The following is a 21175-nucleotide window of genomic DNA, read 5'->3' on the forward strand; positions in this document are numbered from 1 at the left end:
CTACTTGATTTACATTAATAAATAATAAGCATTTGCCCTAGATCCTAGATCCGTCATTTGAAGGCTAGAAATATTGATTCAAGTCAATAAACTTTCAAGTTACGCTTTTCTATTACCATAGGTAAGGAAAGTATTGCTTTCCGAAAAAAATCAAGGTACCACAATTTCTAAATTTCTATACGTTTCAAGGTCCCCTGAGTCAAAAAAGTGGTTTTTGGGTATTGGTCTGTACATGTGTGTGTGTGTGTGTGTGTGTGTGGTGTGTGTGTGTGTGTGTGGGTGGTATGTATGAGTGTATGTGCGTCTGTGTACACGATATCTCATCTCCCAATTAACGGAATGACTTGAAATTTGGAACTTAAGGTCCTTCCCCTATAAGGATCCGACACGAACAATTTCGATCAAATGCAATTCAAGATGGCGGATAAAATGGTGAAAATGTTGTCAAAAACAGGGTTTTTCGCGAATTTCTCGAAAACGGCTCCAACGATTTCGATTAAATTTATACCAAAAATAGTAATTGGATAAGCTCTATCAACTGCCACAAGTCTCATATCTGTAAAAATTTGAGGAGCTCCGCCCCATCTATGCAAAGTTCGATTTTAGATTCCCAATTATCAGGCTTCAGATAAAATTTAAACAAAAAATTTTGAGTGGAAAAGATTAAATATGAAAATCTCTACAATTAATGTCCAGTAACATTTTCACCTAAAATAGAAAATAAGCACGAAATTCGAGATTCTATTAAATGATTCACTATGAAGAGATAGCAATCTCCTATGTCTCCAGCGTTATTGTCCTGTCACCAGCTGGCTCAGATCTTTGTTTATAAGTAGACTTGAGATGCGCGGGAACACTAGCGTCAGGTGATCAATTTTCATAACGGCAAGGAAAGTTGTGTGAGTGCACCACACCAGATTTTTTTCATTTGTAGTATTAAGCCTATTGTTACAAATGGATTGAAGTCAATAAAATTCCAAGTTTCGCTTTACTGATCGCCGGAAACTGAACTCAATTTGTCTTCATTAGTAGTATAAGGGCTATATAGTGAGGTCCACGTTATAATGGCAGTATTTGATTAGCATTGATGTTGCTATCCTTGTCTATCATTCCACAAAGCGGATAGCGTTATCCTTCTATCTACTGCTTCTTCTTCTTCTCCTTCATATCCTTCTCCTTCTTTTCCACCATATTCTTCTCCTTCATTCTCTTTCTGCTGTTTTGCCTCTTCCGTCTCACTCACATCTCTTCTTCTTCTTCTTCTTTCCTCCTTCTTCTTCTTCATATTCTTCTCCTTCTTCTTCTCTTCCTTCTTCTACTGCTTCTTCTTCTTCTCCTTCTTCTCCACCATATTCTTCTTCTTCTTCTTCATTCTCTTCCTGCTGTTTTGCCTCTTCCGTCTCACTCACATCTCTTCTTCTTCATCTTATTTTTCTTCTTTCCCCTTGTCTCCATTTTCTTCTTCTTCTTCTTTCAAGACAGGAGACGAAATCAGGAAACAGTCTCATTATCTAGGCACAAGTCTTGAGCTCATGTTGGCTTCACCCTCAGAAAAAATCAAATCTTATCACATAACTAACCTCTCATAACTATCAGTTTTATAGCCCAAGCACAAGACTTGAGCTCGTATGGGCATCACCCTCAGGAGAAATCAAATCTTATCATTTAACTCATCTCATATCATAAACAGTCTAGTCACTCAAGCACAAGTCTTGAGCTCAAATGGGCTTCACCCTCAGAAGAAACAAGTCTTATCACTTCACCCATCTTACATAATTTACTGTTTCATTACCCACGCACAAGTCTTGAGCTCATGAGGGCTCCACCCTCAGGAAAAGACAAATCTTATCACTCAACCCATCTTACATAATTATCTGTTTCATTACCTAGGCACAAGTCTTGAGCTCATGTGGGCATCACCCTCAGGAAAAAACAAATCTTATCACTTAACTCATATCATAACCAATCTCGTCACTCAAGCACAAGTCTTGAGCTCATCTGGGCATCACCCTTACAAAAACAAATCTTATTTCTCCACACATCTTACATAATCAACTGTTTCATTACGCACGCACAAGTCTTGAACTCGTTTGGGCATCACCCTCAGGAGAAAACAAATCTTATCATTTAACTCATCTCATATCATAAACAGTCTAGTCACTCAAGCACAAGTCTTGAACTCGTATGGGCATCACCCTCAGAAGAAACAAATCTTATCACTTCACCCATCTTACATAATTTACTGTTTCATTACCCACGCACAAGTCTTGAGCTCATGAGGGCTTCACCCTCAGAAAAAAGGAATCGTAGCACACATGAATTCTAATCTATATTGAGGTCCACGTTATAATGGCAGTGTTTGATTAGCAATGGTATTGCTATCCTTGTCTATCATTCAACAAAGCAGATATGTAGCGCTATCTCTTTCTCGCCTTGCTCTGTTGCCAGATCGTCTTTAAACAATGTAGAATTGATAAAAAATTAACAAAATATTTTATCTTGATTATGAAACTTCATTATAAAATTATTGAAGAATATAATTCCTTGCTTAATAAAATATAATTGATTATTTTAAACGAGAATGAACAGTTAATATTACATCAATAAACCGGTATCAGGTACCGTCTATAGAAGGCATTGACAAGACAGAGGATCGGCAACGTTGTTCTCCTATCTTCCTCCACTGCCATTAAAACTTGGATCTCATCCAATCTCATTATTCACGCACAAGCCTACAGCTCAAGAGGGCTTCATCCTCAGCCAAATAGATATCTTATCAACACACAATCAAGAAGTAGCTGCAGCCTAGTAATCGAATCTAATCATCCATCTCATTATTCACGCACAAGCCTACCGCTCATGAGGGCTTCATCCTCAGCTAAATAGATATCTTATCATTCTATCACTCAACACAGATTGGTAGAGAGTTAGTGGGGAGGATATTTTTTAATATTGTTTCCGAAGAATGGACATTGATATGTACAAAGCTCCGCCAATTTATGTAGATGCATAACAATATGATTATTATCTATAGTTATTATATTACAAATTGCTTTTTCATATCATATACAGTTCAATAATTATTTTCTTAGTCTATATTATGTAAATTCATCTATAATTTTGCTGTATTGTAAGCTATTGTATATAAGTGTATAAACCAGTATATATTGTGATCTACATAAATAAAGTACTCAATCAATCAATCAATCAGTCAATCAATCAATCAACACATAATCAACAAGTAGGTACCGGTAGCCTAGTAATCGAATCTTATCATCCATCTCATCGCCCACGCACAAGTCTACCGCTCATGTCGGCTTCATCCTCAGCAAAATATCTTATCTCTCAACATACAATCAGCAACAAGTAGCTAGCCTAGTAACATATGATAAGCGGTACTTATCTTTAGTGAAACAAGAATATTTCAACATTATTTGAGTCAATTTCACTCACTTTCCAATATTTTTGAGAATTTTGTGTTTTTGAAAATAATTTTCCCCAAAGATGTAGTGAAGAATATGATATTCTTTATCACAGAACTCAATTTACTCACTTTATCTTATAGTGAAACAAGAATATTTCTAGATAATTTGAATCCTTTTTACTTACAGTTTCACCAATTGCTTGAATATTCTCAAGGTTTTTGAGTATTTAAAAAAATATTTATAATCCAGATGAAGAAGAGAAGAATCTGATACACTAATATGTACACCTTTATCACTGAGTACTCACTCTATCTCTCTTTATCTCAAATGATAGCACAACACTTCGTCTCTCTCTGATAGCAACGCTATATCGACTGACAATTCATTGTTCAGATATCTCTGCTCTACCTTGCTTTCAGTGTTGCCAGGCCCAGAAATTCCCTCTTTTACAATCAAATTTCCCTTTTTCACACTCAAATTTCCCTCCCAACCACTTTCTCCCCAATAAATTGATCATTTTTCAACTAGATAGCCTTTTATCAATAACAGTGACAGCATAAGAAGATATGCCATGGTTTGTTGAGTTCATTCAAAGTTTGGAAGTTTTGTATCAAATTATGGTGTTCTGCATAAAGTTCAGATGATACTGTATCATATTTTAGTGATACTGTACCATATTTTGGTGATACTGTATCATGTGTGGTGATACTATAGAGAAAAGATAGCATGAGAAGATATGCCATGGTTTGTAGAATTCATACAGAATTTGGAAGTTTTGTATCAAATTATGGTGTTGTGTATCATCAAGTTGAGATGATACTGTATCATTTATGGTGATACAATAGAGAAAAGATAGCATGAGAAGATATGCCATGGTTTGTAGAATTCATACAGAGTTTGGAAGTTTTGTATCAAAGTATGATGTTGTGTTTCACCGAGTTGAGATAATACTGTATCATATTTTGGGGATACTGTATCATGTGTGGTGATACTGTATCATTCATGGTGATACTATAGAGAAAAGATAGCATGAGAAGATATGCCATGGGTAGAATTCATTCAGAGTTTGGAAGTTTTGTATCAAATTAAGGTGTTGTGTTTCATCAAGTTGAGGTGATACTGTATCATATTTTGGTAACACTGTATCATATGTGATGATACTGTATCATTTTAAATACCATCCCATAGAGTATTCTCTCAACTTGATACACAACACCATAATTAGATACAGAACTTCCAATATGAGAAACTACCAGCGTCACATAGCTTCACCAAAAACAACTACTAGGACTATCGGCTTCAGTTAACACTCACATTTGCAACATAGACACCCTATACACTGTCTATTATTAGTGTGTTGTGTGGAGTGTAAGAGTGTAAGAAGGGCACAGTATGAGAAACTACCACCGTCACATAGCTTCACCAAAAACAACTACTAGGACTATCGGCTTCAGTTAACACTCACATTTGCAACATAGACACCCTATACACTGTCTATTATTAGTGTGTTGTTGGGAGTGTAAGAGTGTAAGAAGGGCACAGTATGAGAGACTACCAGCGTCACATAGCTTCACCAAAAACAACTACTAGACTATCGGCTTCAGTTAACACTCACATTTGCAACATAGACACCCTATACACGTCTATTATTAGTGTGTTGTTGGGAGTGTAAGAGTGTAAGAAGGGCACAGTATGAGAGACTACCAGCGTCACATAGCTTCACCAAAAACAACTACTAGGACTATCGGCTTCAGTTAACACTCACATTTGCAACATAGACACCCTATACACTGTCTATTATTAGTGTGTTGTTGGGAGTGTAAGAAGGGCACAGTATGAGAGACTACCAGCGTCACATAGCTTCACCAAAAACAACTACTATAGTGTGTTTTAATTTACTTCGTACTTGGAGGGATACGGTGAGTAGCGAAAAGGTGGGATGCAGCTGCCGCGGTGTTGCCGTATTTACACGGTCATTCACGAGTGAGAATAATGAGTACTCTCTTATAAGCCTACAGACGGGGAAAGAAGAGGCGGTCAGTAGGTACTTTCATCAAATCAATTTTGGGTACAAGAAAACTCTATAATAATAATGATGGTTCCTTGATCCATTCTGAGCTGCGATGTATTAAAACACTTTTTCTCTATGTATTTAACACGACATGCAGTCAAAAGATAAATTTTGACTGCATGTCGTGTTAAATACATAGAGAAAAAGTGTGTCTGTGATGAAGAATTAACTGATTTACAAAACACAAAGGGACACAATATGAGCCTACATAGTCGACATTACTTATTTTGACCTTAATGAGTATAAATAATATTCATAGCTGAAGTAGGCCTATACGTCTGTGAGACGTCTTAATAAGACGTCTCACATAATATGTGAGTATTTCCCTTCAACCACGGAGTAATGAAGAGATTAATAAGTAATAGTTTGTGAGTCAAGAGATGAAATTTAATAAAAAAAATGCATTTGCCAATGCTAATTAAGTAAGTAATGCTAAGTAATGAGCAATAAGCACTTCTTTATTCCGTGCTTCTATGAAACTTACTATAAAAACTAGTGAGACCCTGGGCTGAAGTACTCGCTCGTGAGCTATATCATTCTGATTTTAAAATCTGCAGCTTGTTGGTTATTCTGAGAAAGATTTTTAAAAACCTATAGAATAAGGAGGTGTTTTAGCTGGCTGAACACTAGAGTGACCTCTCTTTCTCCTAGCTTCTCCACTTTCCATCACGGATAAATATATTGAATACACAATAAAATGATTGTACACTTTAAAATTTTAGTTGTAACTTATATTTAAAAAACACACTCACGCACACTGTACAATCAAAAGACACACTCACAACTCTATAAATCTAATAATAGTGATTATTTTACGCAGAACACTGACCATACGCAAGACAAACGCAGAGCAAACCTTCTCTGGCGAAGTTATGGTTCAGAATGCACGTGTGCGATACTGTGCGTGTGGGTGAAACAATCTGGCATCTATGCCTGTTACCATGACTACCGCGTGGTTCTATTCCCGTTCCAATTGGCTGAACTGGTTTGTCAGCTCCCACCTGGTTTAGTTCGCCCCTCCAGGCAAAGTATGAAGAAGTTTTAAACAAACTATAGGACTATCGGCTTCAGTTAACACTCACATTTGCAACATAGACACCCTATACACTGTCTATTATTAGTGTGTTGTTGGGAGTGTAAGAAGGGCACAGTATGAGAGACTACCAGCGTCACATAGCTTCACCAAAAACAACTACTAGGACTATCGGCTTCAGTTAACACTCACATTTGCAACATAGACACCCTATACACTGTCTATTATTAGTGTGTTGTTGGGAGTGTAAGAAGGGCACAGTATGAGAGACTACCAGCGTCACATAGCTTCACCAAAAACAACTACTAGGACTATCGGCTTCAGTTAACACTCACATTTGCAACATAGACACCCTATACACTGTCTATTATTAGTGTGTTGTTGGGAGTGTAAGAAGGGCACAGTATGAGAGACTACCAGCGTCACATAGCTTCACCAAAAACAACTACTAGGACTATCGGCTTCAGTTAACACTCACATTTGCAACATAGACACCCTATACCATCAAGATTCAAACAAGAAGGAACAGTTAATATTACATCAGATATACTGGTATCAGCTATCCTCTACAGAAGGCAGTGGCGAGGCAGAGGATCGGCAACGCTGTCTCCACTGCCATTATAACGTGGACCTCACTATAGTAGAGTACGAAAGTAAATTATATTTCTTCATAGTCTATACGTATATAGGGCTATGTGGTTGATTGATTGATTGATTGAGTACTTTATTAATGTAGATTACAATATATACTGGCTTATACACTTATATACAATAGCTTACAATACAGCAAAGTTATAGATGAATTTACATAATATAGACTAAGAAAATAACTATTGAACTGTATATGATATGAAAAAGCAATTTTGTAATATAATAACTATAGATAATAATCATATTGTTATGCATCTACATAAATTGGCGGAGCTTTGGACATATCAATGTCCATTCTTTGGGAAGAATATTAAAAATATCCTCCCCACTAACTCTACCAAATATGTGGCAGAGAGGATCTAGAGTTCTAACTCCGCCCTTAATAATTAAGGCAATCATTCAATCAATCTACAAATGTCTCATGACAGACAAGTATAGCACCCAAATGTTAATCAGATGCTATAAATAATATTAGATTTTCTGTTAAAAAGATAATATGGGGAACCGAGCTTTGCTCTGGAGTACAAAATAAAAAAATTTATTACGAAAGAAGAAATTCTAATAGCATTCATAAAATGTTCTATCTCATCACAGTAAATTGAGATTAATTCCCAGAGGAATGCAAACATTTCCCTCACAAAGACCCAGTTGCACAAAAGCCGGTTAAATTTTAATCCTGATTAACTTCACGTGAACCAAATCAGAGAAGACCATAACAAAAGGATGGATCTACTGGAATTAATCAGGATTGAAAATAACCCGGCTGTTTTGCACTAAGTACCTGATTGAATGATTACAAAAATTCAACAGCTGGGTCATAATTTTGACACAGTCCCACACACATGAACTCGCTCACTCACTTCATAACCAACAGACGACGAAATAATTATTATCAGCTGTTTTTCCAAGGATGAATAATAATTATCCTTTTAATGTCCTTCAGCAAGTTTTCCCAGGGATGAGACCTAGTGCAATCGAATCTTTATATTATAAACCTACTATGTTCTGAATTTCGTGAGAATCGTTAGAGCCGTTTTCGAGATCCGGTGAAATACAAACATAAAAACATCCAAACATCTAAACAGAAGTTGCTCGTTTAATAGTATAGGATAAAAATCTGGTGTGGCGCACTCACACAACTTTCCTTGCCGTTATGAAAATTGATCACCTAACGCTAGTGTTCACGCGCATCTCAAGTCTACTATTCTAAGATCTGAGCCAGCTGGTGATAGGACAATAACGCTGGAGACATACGAGGTCTGCTATCTCTTCATACTGAATAATTTAATAGAATCAACAGTTTGCAATTGAATAATCACATTTTCTCGAATTTCGAGCTTATTTTCAGTTTTATGTGAAAATGTTACTGGACATTAATTGTAAAGATTTTCATGCTCAATCTTTTCCACTCGAAATTTTTCGTTTAAATTATATCTGAGACCTGATAATTGGAAATCTAAAATCAAACTTTGCATAGATGGGGCGGAGCTCCTGAAATTTTACAGATATGGGACTTGTGGCAGTTGATAGAGCTTATCAATGACTATTTTAAGTATAAATTTGATCAAAATCGTTGGAGCCGTTTTCGAGAAAATCGCGAAAAACCATGTTTTTGTCAACTTCTTCGCCATTTTAGCCGCCATCTTGAATTGCCTTTGATCGAAATTGTTCGTGTCGGATCCTTATAGTGTAAGGACCTTAGGTTCCAAATTTCAAGTCATTCCGTTTATTGGGAGATGAGATATCGTGTACAAAGACACACACACATACCGACCAATACCTAAAAACCACTTTTTTGGACTCAGGGGACCTTGAAACGTATAGAAATTCAGAAATTGGGGTACCTTAATTTTTTTCGGAAAGCAATACTTTCCTTACCTATGGTAATAGGGCAAGGAAAGTAAAAATAAAGCAAAATGTAAAAAGTTCAATTAATTTTAATTGACCTTCAAGCATACTCTTAGTTATATAATCAAAATATTTCATCAATTTTTTGATAAAATTACAAGCTTATTTTAACAATTCTTGGATTGTTCCATATTTCCAAATAAAGTATTTTAAAAACAGATTCTCAATAAGAAATAATTCTTTAGTAGCTTACCCTTTAGTTTTAAAAACTAGTTTATATAAAACACATTCACACAATTGTTTTATATTAAAGGGTTCAGAAAACAAAAGGGTAATATCAATGAAAATATCTCTATATTACCATAGAAAAAAGATAGCTCAAGAAGATATGCCGTGGTAAAGGACCGTTATGTAGCAAATGTGAGTGTTAACTGAAGCCGATAGTCCTAGTAGTTGTTTTTGGTGAAGCTATGTGACGCTGGTAGTCTCTCATACTGTGCCCTTCTTACACTCTTACACTCCCAACAACACACTAATAATAGACAGTGTATAGGGTGTCTATGTTGCAAATGTGAGTGTTAACTGAAGCCGATAGTCCTAGTAGTTGTTTTTGGTGAAGCTATGTGACGCTGGTAGTCTCTCATACTGTGCCCTTCTTACACTCCTACACTCCCAACAACACACCAATAATAGACAGTAGTCGACAGTAATCGGGGAAGAAATTTGCAATCCTCTACCATGGAATATCACCATACAGTATCACACCAATATGATACAGTTTCATCTCAACTTGATACACAACACCATAATTAGATACAAAGCTTCCAAACTTTGAATGAATTCAACAAACTATGGCATATCTTCTAAAGCTATCTTTTCTCTATGTTAGTAGGCCTAAACTTCAACATGATAAAAACAGGTATAGTTATTATAATAACAAAAATATGACTACTAAATATATACTGATAATTGCGTAGTAGGAATTATAAATTTAAAAAATAATAACTTTATACTAATCGATAAACTAATTGATCATAAGACTCTAGTAGGATGGAATATCACAAATATAGTAATCCACAAAAATTGGTTTGAAAAAATTTATTAACATAGAAATTCAATAATTATTCAAAATTAATTACTGGAAATGATTTTCAGAATGTTTTCAAATTCAGTACAGTGAGGTCCACGTTATAATGGCAGTTGAAAAAGATAGGAAAACAGCGGTGCCGAACCTCTGTCTTGTCAATGCCTTCTATAGACGGTAGCTGATACATTTACATTACATTCCTTAATCACAACATCAAATTAATGATTGGGAGAGAATCAACAGGATAAACCCAAAACTGTTCCTCTCCCTAATTTTGATAAAAATAGTCCAAATGAGGTTATGAAAACACTTTTATAAAGATCACAAAAATTTACAGTCCAAATATACATTATACTAAAAATTTTGTATCTCGGTTGATCAGAAAGATGAAACAAATTATAATTATTAATTATTAGTGAACGAAAATCCTAAATAAATGCTGCAAATCACCCCGAAGACCTCTTCTACTGCAGACATTGACAACAGGGTTAACAGCTAGATGGAAATTCGATGAGAACCACTATCCAAAAATTAGTTGCCAGCCCGGGAATCGAACCCGGTACCTCCCAATATTTGCAGCATTTATTTAGGATTTTCGTTCAATAATAATTATATATTAATTAGCATTCGAATAAATGCATTCTCTATTTAATTCCATCTGAAACAAATTATTATTACACTTGAAAATGCATTAAAAAATTGAAAAATATTATAAAACTTGATAAATTTCAAGGATTACAATAATACAGGTTTATTGATGTTATATTAACTGTTCATTCTCGTTTAAAATTATCAATTATATTTTATTTCAAGACAGAGAATCTTCTATAGAGGATAGCTGATACCGGAATATCTCATGTAATATTAACTGTTAATTCTTGTTAGAAATTATCGATCTGCTTTATCCGTTAGGAAAGCATATTTATTATGATTTTCTTAATTGAGATTAAATATTTTAATTAAAATTAAACTTGTGTGTTGATAGGAAATGACATTGGGTAATAGGGCAAGGCAGAACATCCGAAAGGATCTCTCTGCCGATAAAAGCCATAAGAATAAATAAATATTTTGTTGATTAATTAAATTTCTACATTTTCAAAAAACGATGATTGGAGTTGGAAAAAGATAATACTAGATTGTTCTACATTCAGATTGAGGCTCAACTGACACTTAGGCGACTCAGGTGGAGAAGAGACTGGACTCTAGTGGAGAGCATGTGTTTCCAAATGGTGACACTCAGACCAGTCGATTCTAGTCTCCGCGACGTCACCATTTCAAAACACATGCTCTCCACTAGAGTCCAGTCTCTTCTCCACCTGAGTCGCCTAAGTGTCAGTTGAGTCTAATTCTACATTGTTCAAAGACGATCTGGCAACAGAGCAAAGCGAGAAAGAGATAGCGCTATCCGCTTTGTTGAATGATAGACAAGGATAGCAATACCATTGCTAATCAATCACTATCATTATAACGTGGACTTCACTATAGGTGAAGCCTATTTCTTCTTTTATGAATAGTATATTGGTTAAATATAGGGATGGGTATCGAAAGACAAAACATCGATGTTTTTTCACTTCAACATCGATAAGTGAAAAACATCGAACAGAAAACATCGATGTTAAAAACATCGATGTTAAGAACATCGATGTTTGATGTTGAAACATCGATGTTTTTAAACATCGATGTATCGATACCCATCCCTAGTTAAATATAAATATTTCTGCTACATATTCAGAGGATAATAACTATAATAATAGATTATAAACGTTGAGCTGGTGTTTCGTTTTTGTAGATCCGCGTTCAGCTGCGCATGCGTTAAGTCAAAACAGCAAATATCCAAAACAATATAGTGAGGTCCACGTTATAATGGCAGTGGAGAAAGATAGGAAAGGATAGTGCTATTTGCTTTGTCGAATGATAGACAAGGCTAGCAACTCCAATGTTAATCAAATACCGCCATTATAACTTGGACCTTACTATAGTTGGAGGCTATAATAATATAGAAAGATAGGAGAACAACGTTGCCGATCCTCACTGTCTTGTCAATGCCTTCTATTTATTTATTTAATTACAATGCAAATGACACTAATGTAATAACATTGAAAGATAAAATAATAAGGTAGTCCATGTGCTATTTTTCATCCAAATTTAAAGGTGACAAAGTCAAAGATAAGGTTAGAATTTCACGAGTACAATTTTTAGTCCAAAATACACATTAAAACAATAAATTTTGAATTTTAGATGGCTTGAATCAATAAATTAATCAGAAATATTCCAGTCAATTACCATTTGTAACGAATAATATTGAGTTATTTAAGAAAATTGGGAACCATTCAAGAAACACAAACTTGTAAACACTGAAGCTCACTGACTATAGACGGTAGCTGATACAGGTTTATTGATGTAATATTAATTGTTCATTCTCGTTTAAAATAATCAATTATATTTTCAATAATTTCATAATGAACGTTCATAATCAAGATGAAATATGTTGTTAGTTGATTATTCAATGCATTCTATAGACGGTAGCTGATACAGGTTTATTGATGTAATATTAATTGTTCATTCTCGTTTAAAATAATCAATTATATTTTCAATAATTTCATAATGAACGTTCATAATCAAGATGAAATATGTTGTTAGTTGATTATTCAATGCATTCTATAGACGGTAGCTGATACAGGTTTATTGATGTAATATTAACTGTTCATTCTCGTTTAAAATGATAATTTATATTTTATTAAGCAAAAAATTAGATTTTCAAAAATTACATAATGATGAACGTTCATTATTCATCATACGAACTATTTTCTTAGTTAATTATAACTTCTACATTGTTAAAAGCCGATCTGGCAACAGAGCAAAGCGAGAAAGAGAGAGCACTATCCGCTTTGTTGAATGATAGACAAGGATAGCAATACCATTGCTAATCAAACAATTTTTTTTCATGTGTAATTTGGTATCACCAGCAAAAGGAACTAAGCCTTGCCCGCTGGTGAGAGTTGCAATCAGTTAGTTATGCTTGAAATAATTTGTAAACGTGCGTACAGATATACGCGCCGCGAACATGAGCAATTCACTTTTAATCAGCTGACTATATCTGTATTTTTACAGAAACGGTATAAGATATAGATATAAAAAGCTTGGCATCAGCTGATTAAAAGTGAATTGCTAATGTTCGCGGCGCGTAAATCTGTACGCAGCTTTACATTGGTTGTTTCCTGATTTCATACGATAATAGAGAAAAAAAATAATCCACGCTCTAAAATATGTTCTAAAAAATTAGATAATGCTTCCAATTGAAAAGAAATAGTTTTCTATTTTCCACTGCCATTATAACGTGGACCTCACTATAGATTGAATGTATTTATATCATATCCAGTCAGTTGATATATCGTATTCATCATTGTTATACTAGTAGTTCTGTGAACAGTAGACCTCACGCAGTATTCTCATCCACAAGTACCTGATTGAAACTATAGACCTTATGGAAATACAGCAATAGACTGGCTTCTCCACACATCTGTGTAATCACTTGTCAGCTGATTTATGATGAATAATTCTATAGTCTGATTGTTACTCTAATATTGGCGTATGAAGGAGGCTCCTTTTTCCTTTTATATTATCCTTGAAATGCAAAATTTCCAAAAACCTTGTATATACGTCGACGCGCAATTAAAAAAGGAACATACCTGTCAAATTTCATGAAAATCTATTTCCGTACCGCGTTTCGCCGTAAATGCGCAACATATAAACATTTGAACATTTAAACATTAGGAGAAATGCCAAACCGTCGACTTGAATCTTAGACCTCTCTTCGCTCGGTCAATTAAAAGATAAATTATTACTGTAATAATAAATCATAGTAAAAAGAGCAGGGTTCCTACACCTTGGTTCATGAGAATTCACATTCAAATTCCTTGAAATTGGGCCATTAATTTTTAATCACACTGTATTATATATTTGTAATATCATGGCAATAAACGACAAGATCGTTATATTGAGGTCCACGTTATAATGGCAGTATTTGATTAACATTGGTGTTGCTATCCTTGTCTATCATTCCACAACGCAGATAGCGCTATCCTTTACCGCCTCCACAACGTTTTTCAACAATGTAGACTTTTCAATCAACAATATATTGAATCTCAGATATGAAAATTCATTAAGGCTGCGCAAAGGCTAAAAATAAACTTTTTACTCGTGATATTTTTCCAAGTTTTTTGATTTTTATATCATCAAGCTAATTTCAAATTCGGTACGATATAAACCTATGAGATTTTGAGGATGGATTCTTCATCATGGTATTGTTGATCTAGTGAAACAAAAATTTTCTAAAAACATATAAACATTCAAACATTAAGTATGCCAAACCGTCGACTTGAATCTTGGACCTCACTTCGCTCGGTCAATTAAATGGAATGACGTAGGATATCAACAGTGTGAATACGATACAAATAGATACGATTTAAAGTTTGGGAAAGTGCTATTTTTACGAATCGCTCAAGCAATCAAAAGCGTACTGAGATAAATATTTTTTTCCTACAGTTACGTTGAAAAGTGGCCATTGCTGCACTGATTACAGAACGCAAAGAATCACTTTTCCGCTCTAGTGCGGGAAAAATTTTTCCTGCACTCCAGATTTTCAACATGACAACGCAAAATACTTAGTAGGTTATATGGAGCAACAGTGCAGCAAAATCAAAATGAAGTTGGTAAGAGTGACTGGTGTGGCTGCTATAGTGAGCAGAGGTGCAACCAGCTTAAGTAGATCACTTATAACCAACCACAACATTTTTATTCAATTTCACAATAAATTAAGGTTTATATCAATAATAAAATTACACAGAAAAACATTTGATGCATTTCAGGCAATTTTACCCATAATTACCCACTTTTCATATTCAATGATAACTGTAGGAAAAACTTAATGTGAAATACGTGCGCAAAGTTCCTCTGCTGCACTCAAGAAACCATTCCGCCCTCGCCTACGGCTCGGGCGTAAACGTTTCTTTCGGTGCAGCAAACTGTCACTTTGCGCACTAGTTGCACAAATAACTATTTCATATTGAAAGTAGTTCTCGAACGCGGATATACACAAACGAAAACCCACCTTAGTACATAAATCTCCTGAACTTCCAGTAGATAACTATATAATAATACATTATAATCAATTTACAAGAATCGATAAAATTGGATATCGATAAAAAAATTATAATCAATACTTTAAATATTGAAAGCTGCCAATAAGGTATTTATCAAAGTTAGTAGACAGAAGGTTGGTCACTCATCTATAGTATTTTCGTTGAAATTCAATTGGAGTGGGGGAACTGTAGCCGTGACGTAGGCTGTAGTACAGTGTAGGCAGAATATCGCATTCTTGAAAATCATACGGTGACGTATAGTCAAATTATATAACACAAACATTTTCTGACATGCAAGATTTCTGTTTCTGCTTCACAATAATTATCAAAACATTTGAATAATACAAGTATTTTGCCATATAACAGCAAAAACCCCACCTCCTAACCTTCCCTTTCAAACCCTTAAGGTTTCTTCATCTTCTAGGTCGTGTTTATATTTTGTAGTTTGGCTATACATCAGCTTGTGAATTTCGGGGATGAGATATTTTGATTCTCGTGCAACATGTCCTCGATACCAGCATATTGTTTCAGTGCATTTACATGAATAAAATTCATCGGATTTATTGGGATCGGTTTATTGCAATGCATTGGTTTATCAAGATTTTTTATGGGTTAATCTGAAATTATAATAGTATACCATTGTCTACTAACGCTTTTCCAGCTTATTAACATTTTCGTGTCACGTTTTTAGATTCTTGAAAAACTTTCAACTTCACTTTATTCATAAAAGTTGAATAAACTTGAAATATTTAACAACATCATTAGAATCGGTGATTCATTCGCTCTATAAATATGGAGAATTTTTAAGCTCCAGGTCAATCTTGAGGGGATTAAACGACCATGTATTTGAAGAAGCCGTCAGGCTCGCTTCGCTCGCCATATCCGTCTAGCCAGGGGGCTCCGCCCCCTGGACCTCCGACTGGATCGTCCAAGAATGAGATCAGCAGGCTCGCTTCGCTCGCCTGCATTTTTCATTTGGGAATTTTTATCATATGTTAGGACAATCCAATCGGGGGTCCAGACTAAACGGCTGGTTAAACGGATATGGCGAGCGAAGCGAGCCTGACTGCTAGTAATATAATATTCCCAGGATTGAAGTAGCAGTGCCCAATCAATTTCTCCGCGATAAATGCATTTAAATCTTCAACTTGGTGCCAACCTAACAAAGTCAACTCAACTTAATGCCAACTTGACAAAATTATTAATTTAGTTGCCAGTTAACAACTGTTTCGAAGAGGTACTCTATCTACATTAAAGTTCTATAGTAACATATGATATGGAAATGTCAATTATAATTAAGAGATTGGGAGAAGAAGAATATACATGCTAAAAGACGAACTTTAAACCCTTAAAAACAACCCTTAGAGTTAAAATATTGCCAAAAGATTTCTTAGTGCGCCTCTAAAGGGCCAACTGAACATACCTACCAAATTTGAACGTTTTTGGTCCGGTAGATTTTTAGTTATGCGAGTGAGTGAGTGAGTGAGTGCCATTTCGCTTTTATATATATAGATGCAGTGAATAAACTGTATGCTCAGTGTGGTTACTCGATAACTTTTTTACTACACGTGACGTCACGCTGGCGTTCCCCCCACCACTTCGAATCTTACACCTGTGAGTGATCAACCTTCTGTCTACTAACGTTGGGTATTTATAATATTATCACAAAGGCATCTTAAATACAAATTCTGTTTTTGAATTCTTATTTTCACAGTTCACAAAATCCATATTTTCAAAAGGGAATCAATATTTACAAATCTATAAATGGGACTCTAGTGTCTCTGTCGTTTATCTGCTCTGTCTCTCTCATTTCAATGTTGAAAAAGCTCCTCAATGACTTAGGCCGGTTTCCGAGCTCGGCATTTGGCTAAGTTCTAGACTTTAAACAGCTGGAGTCAGAAAATTGGCTTTCCGAAACGGGGCGCAGTCGCAGTCCATGTTTAAATTAAATTTCGAAAAACTAGAAAACAGAACACAAAATAAAATAAAGAGAAAATGGTGTAAAGTTTCAGCTATTTTGAATTATTTAGGAATGTTTCATTTTGCAAGGAAAAACGTTTCCAATTATAGAAATAAGAAAATAAATATTATCATAAAAACTGTGACTACACCCAGTTTTGGAAAGCCAATTTTCTGACTCCAGCTGTTTAAAGTCTAGAACTTGGCTAAATTCCGAGCTCGGAGACCCGGGACTAGTGGCAGTTGCACAAAAACTGATTAAATATAAATTGCAATCAATTTCACAATTACTAATTAGATAAGGATTTTTTCGAAAAAACCTTCTCTGTCTAGTGAAATTCATCACTAATTAAAATCTAACCACCTTTTGTGCAACTGGACCTCCAATAGTTTCAATTCAGTCTTTTCTTGTCCTCCACAAATCAGAGATCTAGCACAATTCGGTGACTTCAACTTCGACAACTCCAAGTTCGAGCAAGTCTTTGTCCTCGAGAAATCAGTGATTCGGTGACTTCAACTTCGACAACTCCAAGTACGAGCAATCTCCCCAGTTAGGAGATGAGCGACTCCAGAGCCTTGTCCCTATCGTTGGCATGTTGGGCGAGCGCTTCGGCGACTTTCGCTTCGTTGAAACCCAAATCGAGCAGTTGCTGGAGAACTTCGAGATATCGAACCGATTCGACTGCGTCATATCGATTGTTGACGAAAGCTAGTTCGACTCTCTCTCCCGTACATCCGCTGTCCTCCTCTAACCGCTGTAATTGCAATAGGAACTCCAATACCTAGAATTAGAAATGAATTTTAATTGAAATGCATGTGAACACATTGAATTAGAACGAATTTGAACACGTCAAGGAAAGTGATAATACAAATATACTAGTAGTTCTGTGAACAGTAGACCTCACGCAGTTTTCTCATCCACAAGTATCTGGTGTCACCTGTTCACCGGCTTCTCCAGACATCTGTGTAATGCATGCAATGAATAATCCACTTGTCAGCTGATTGATTATGAATAATAATTATATAGTCTGAATAATCCTATCTTCAGAGTAAATGATAATTATTATAGTGATATCGGAGTATGGAGGAAATTCCTATACTTTTATTGACCGAGCGAAGTGAGGTCTAAGATTCAAGTCGACGGGTTGGCATTTCTCTTATTGTTGAATGTTTATATGTTGTGCATTTACGGCGAAACGCGGTAATAGATTTTCATGAAATTTGACAGGTATGTTCCTTTTTAAATTGCGCGTCGACGTATATACAAGGTTTTTGGAAATTTTGCATTTCAAGGATAATATAAAAGGAAAAAGGAGACTCCTTCATACGCCACTATTAGAGTAGAAATTCAGACTATAGAATTATTCATCATAAATCAGCTGTCGAGTGGATCATAAATTGCATGCCATGACGCCTTCAATTCAATATCTCAATGTAACTTGGTAAAAAATCAGCAGCTGTGTAGACTATTAATTGCATGCCTCATTGAATGCAATTATTATCATAAGCTGATGTATAGCCAGCTGTAAAATATAAACAAGATCATTTTAGAGAATTGTGTTCTGTTTATCAATAAATAAAAATAACGAACGAAGCTCGGTGCCCCGGTATTGCACTATTAAATGAACTATTGATTGCGTGCAATAACGCATGCAATTAATAACTAAAATAACATAATATTGTCTGTCGAACTTTCTCTGCTTTGAACTCGGGCTGTCCTGTTGCCAGCATATCTTGATGGAGATTAGCTTTTGATGTTAGCATATCTGATACACCAACCCCAACAGCCATTAGCCGTTTTCACACCGATATCTCGCCGACACGACATACAGACAGGATTTACTCTGATGGACAGTATAAGAGGAGGCTGCGGTTTAAAACTGCGAGGTCTACTGTTCACAGAACTACTAGTACTTTAAATGCAAAATTTCAAAAAACCTTGTGTATACATCGACCGCGCAGTTGAAAAAGGAATATTCGTGCCAAATCTCATCGAATTCTATCAACGCGTTTGGCCGTGAGTGCGTTACATCACTACCTCCGTAAACAAAGCCGTAGTGCATTCGTGTGACGTCAGCACAGGTAGGGCTCCTACACCAATGAAAATTCGTTGATTTCAGCTGATCTATATCAGCTAGTGTTTTTATTGGTGTAGGAGCCCTACCTTTGCTGACGTCACACGAATGCACTACGGCTTTGTTTACGGAGGTAGTGGTTACATACATACAGACAAAAGAAAATCTGAGTTAAAACATAGAACTCACTTCGTTCGGTCAAAGAAACAGTCATAAAGCCAGTTATGTTGTATGGAGCAGAGACATGGGCTTTAACAAGGAAGGATGAGGATGTATTGGGAGCGAATGGTTTTGAGAAGGATATTTAGTCCAGTATATGTATATGTTAATGGTGAATGACAAATGGCAAATCAAGAGCTGCGTGATCTGTACCAGAAATGTCAAATTGTTGATGAGATAAAAGTGAGGCGTTTGGGACACGTTGAGAGGATGAGTGACTCAATAATTGTAAAAATCTGGTGTGGTGCACTCACACAACTTTCCTTGCCGTTATGAAAATTGATCAACTGACGCTAGTGTTCCCGCGCATCTCAAGTCTACTTTTCTAAGATCCGAGCCAGCTGGTGACAGGGCAATAGTGCTGCAGACACACGAAGTCTGCTATCTCTTCAAAGTGAATGATTTAATAGAATCAACAGTTGCCAACAGTTTGAATAATCTTATTTTCTCTAACTTCGAGCTTATTTTCAATTTTAGGTGAAAATGCTACTGAACATTAATTGTAGAGATTTTTATGCTCAATCTTTTCCACTTGAAATTCCTTGTTTAAATTCTATTTGAAGGCTGATAATAATTATATATATATATATATTATATTAATAATAATTATCAGCCTTCAAATACAATTTAAACAAGGAATTTCAAGTGGAAAAGATTGAGCATGAAAATCTCTGCAATTAATGTCCAGTAACATTTCCACTCTCAATTATTGAGAATCTAAAATCAAACTTTGCATAGATGGTGCAGTGCTCCTGAAATTTTTACAGATATGAGACTTGTGGCAGTTGATAGAGCTCATCGATGACTTTTCTAGGTATGAATTTGATCAAAATCGTTGGAGCCGTTTTCGAGAAAATCGCGAAAAACCCTGTTTTTGACAACATTTTCGCCATTTTAGCCGCCATCTTGAATTGCATTTGATCGAAATTGTTCGTGTCGGATCCTTATAGTGTAAGTGTTAAGTGTTAAGTTCCAAATTTCAAGTTATTCCGTTAATTGGGAGATGAGATATCGTGTACACAGACGCACATACACTCACACACACACACACACACACACACACACACACACACACACACACACACACACACACACACACCACATACAGACCAATACCCAAAAACCACTTCTTTGGACTCAGGGGACCTTGAAACGTATAGAAATTTATAAATTGGGGTACCTTAATTTTTTTCGAAATGCAATACTTTCCTTACCTATGGAAATAGGGCAAGGAAAGTAAAAAGGTCTTCAGAAACAACCCAGGAGGGAGAAGGCTGAGAAAGCGTTGGCTGGAGGATGTGGAGGACAAAATTAGGAAGCTGGGGGTCAGGGGATGGAGATGTAAGGCTGCCAATAGAGACGAATGGAGAGGCTTCTTAGAGGAGGTCAAGGCTCTGAATGAGCTGTAGCGCCAAGGAGTAAAGCGGTCGTCACACCAACGTCTGCTAGCGGTAGCGAGCTCGCTCCCGCGGCGGTAGTTTTTCTGGAAGCAGTTCACACCAAAAAACGTCCGCCAGCGGTAGTTTGGTTTTGTTCTTGTTTTGAGGAGGCTGGTTCTCTAGAAGTGGGGGAAGGCCGGCAACCAGAGCGCTACCGATGGCGAAGTTGTGCAGTTCGCTTTCCATGTTATTAGATTGGCCACGTCAGACCGAGCTCACTACCGCTG

At 35.9% G+C, this 21175-nt stretch overlaps 1 long non-coding RNA gene across 1 annotated transcript in view; it reads left to right on the forward strand.

Moving 5' to 3' along the window:
• The window catches only part of LOC120353172, an 18978-nt gene extending 9444 nt beyond the window's left edge, over positions 1-9534 (forward strand). Inside the window, exon 2 of the long non-coding RNA XR_005572218.1 lies at positions 9415-9534. This is a non-coding gene — a long non-coding RNA (uncharacterized LOC120353172). The remainder of the gene's footprint in view (positions 1-9414) is intronic.
• Positions 9535-21175: the final 11641 nt, after the last annotated feature.

The sequence above is a fragment of the Nilaparvata lugens genome, chromosome 9, assembly GCF_014356525.2.
Source record: "Nilaparvata lugens isolate BPH chromosome 9, ASM1435652v1, whole genome shotgun sequence".
NCBI lineage: Eukaryota > Metazoa > Arthropoda > Insecta > Hemiptera > Delphacidae > Nilaparvata > Nilaparvata lugens.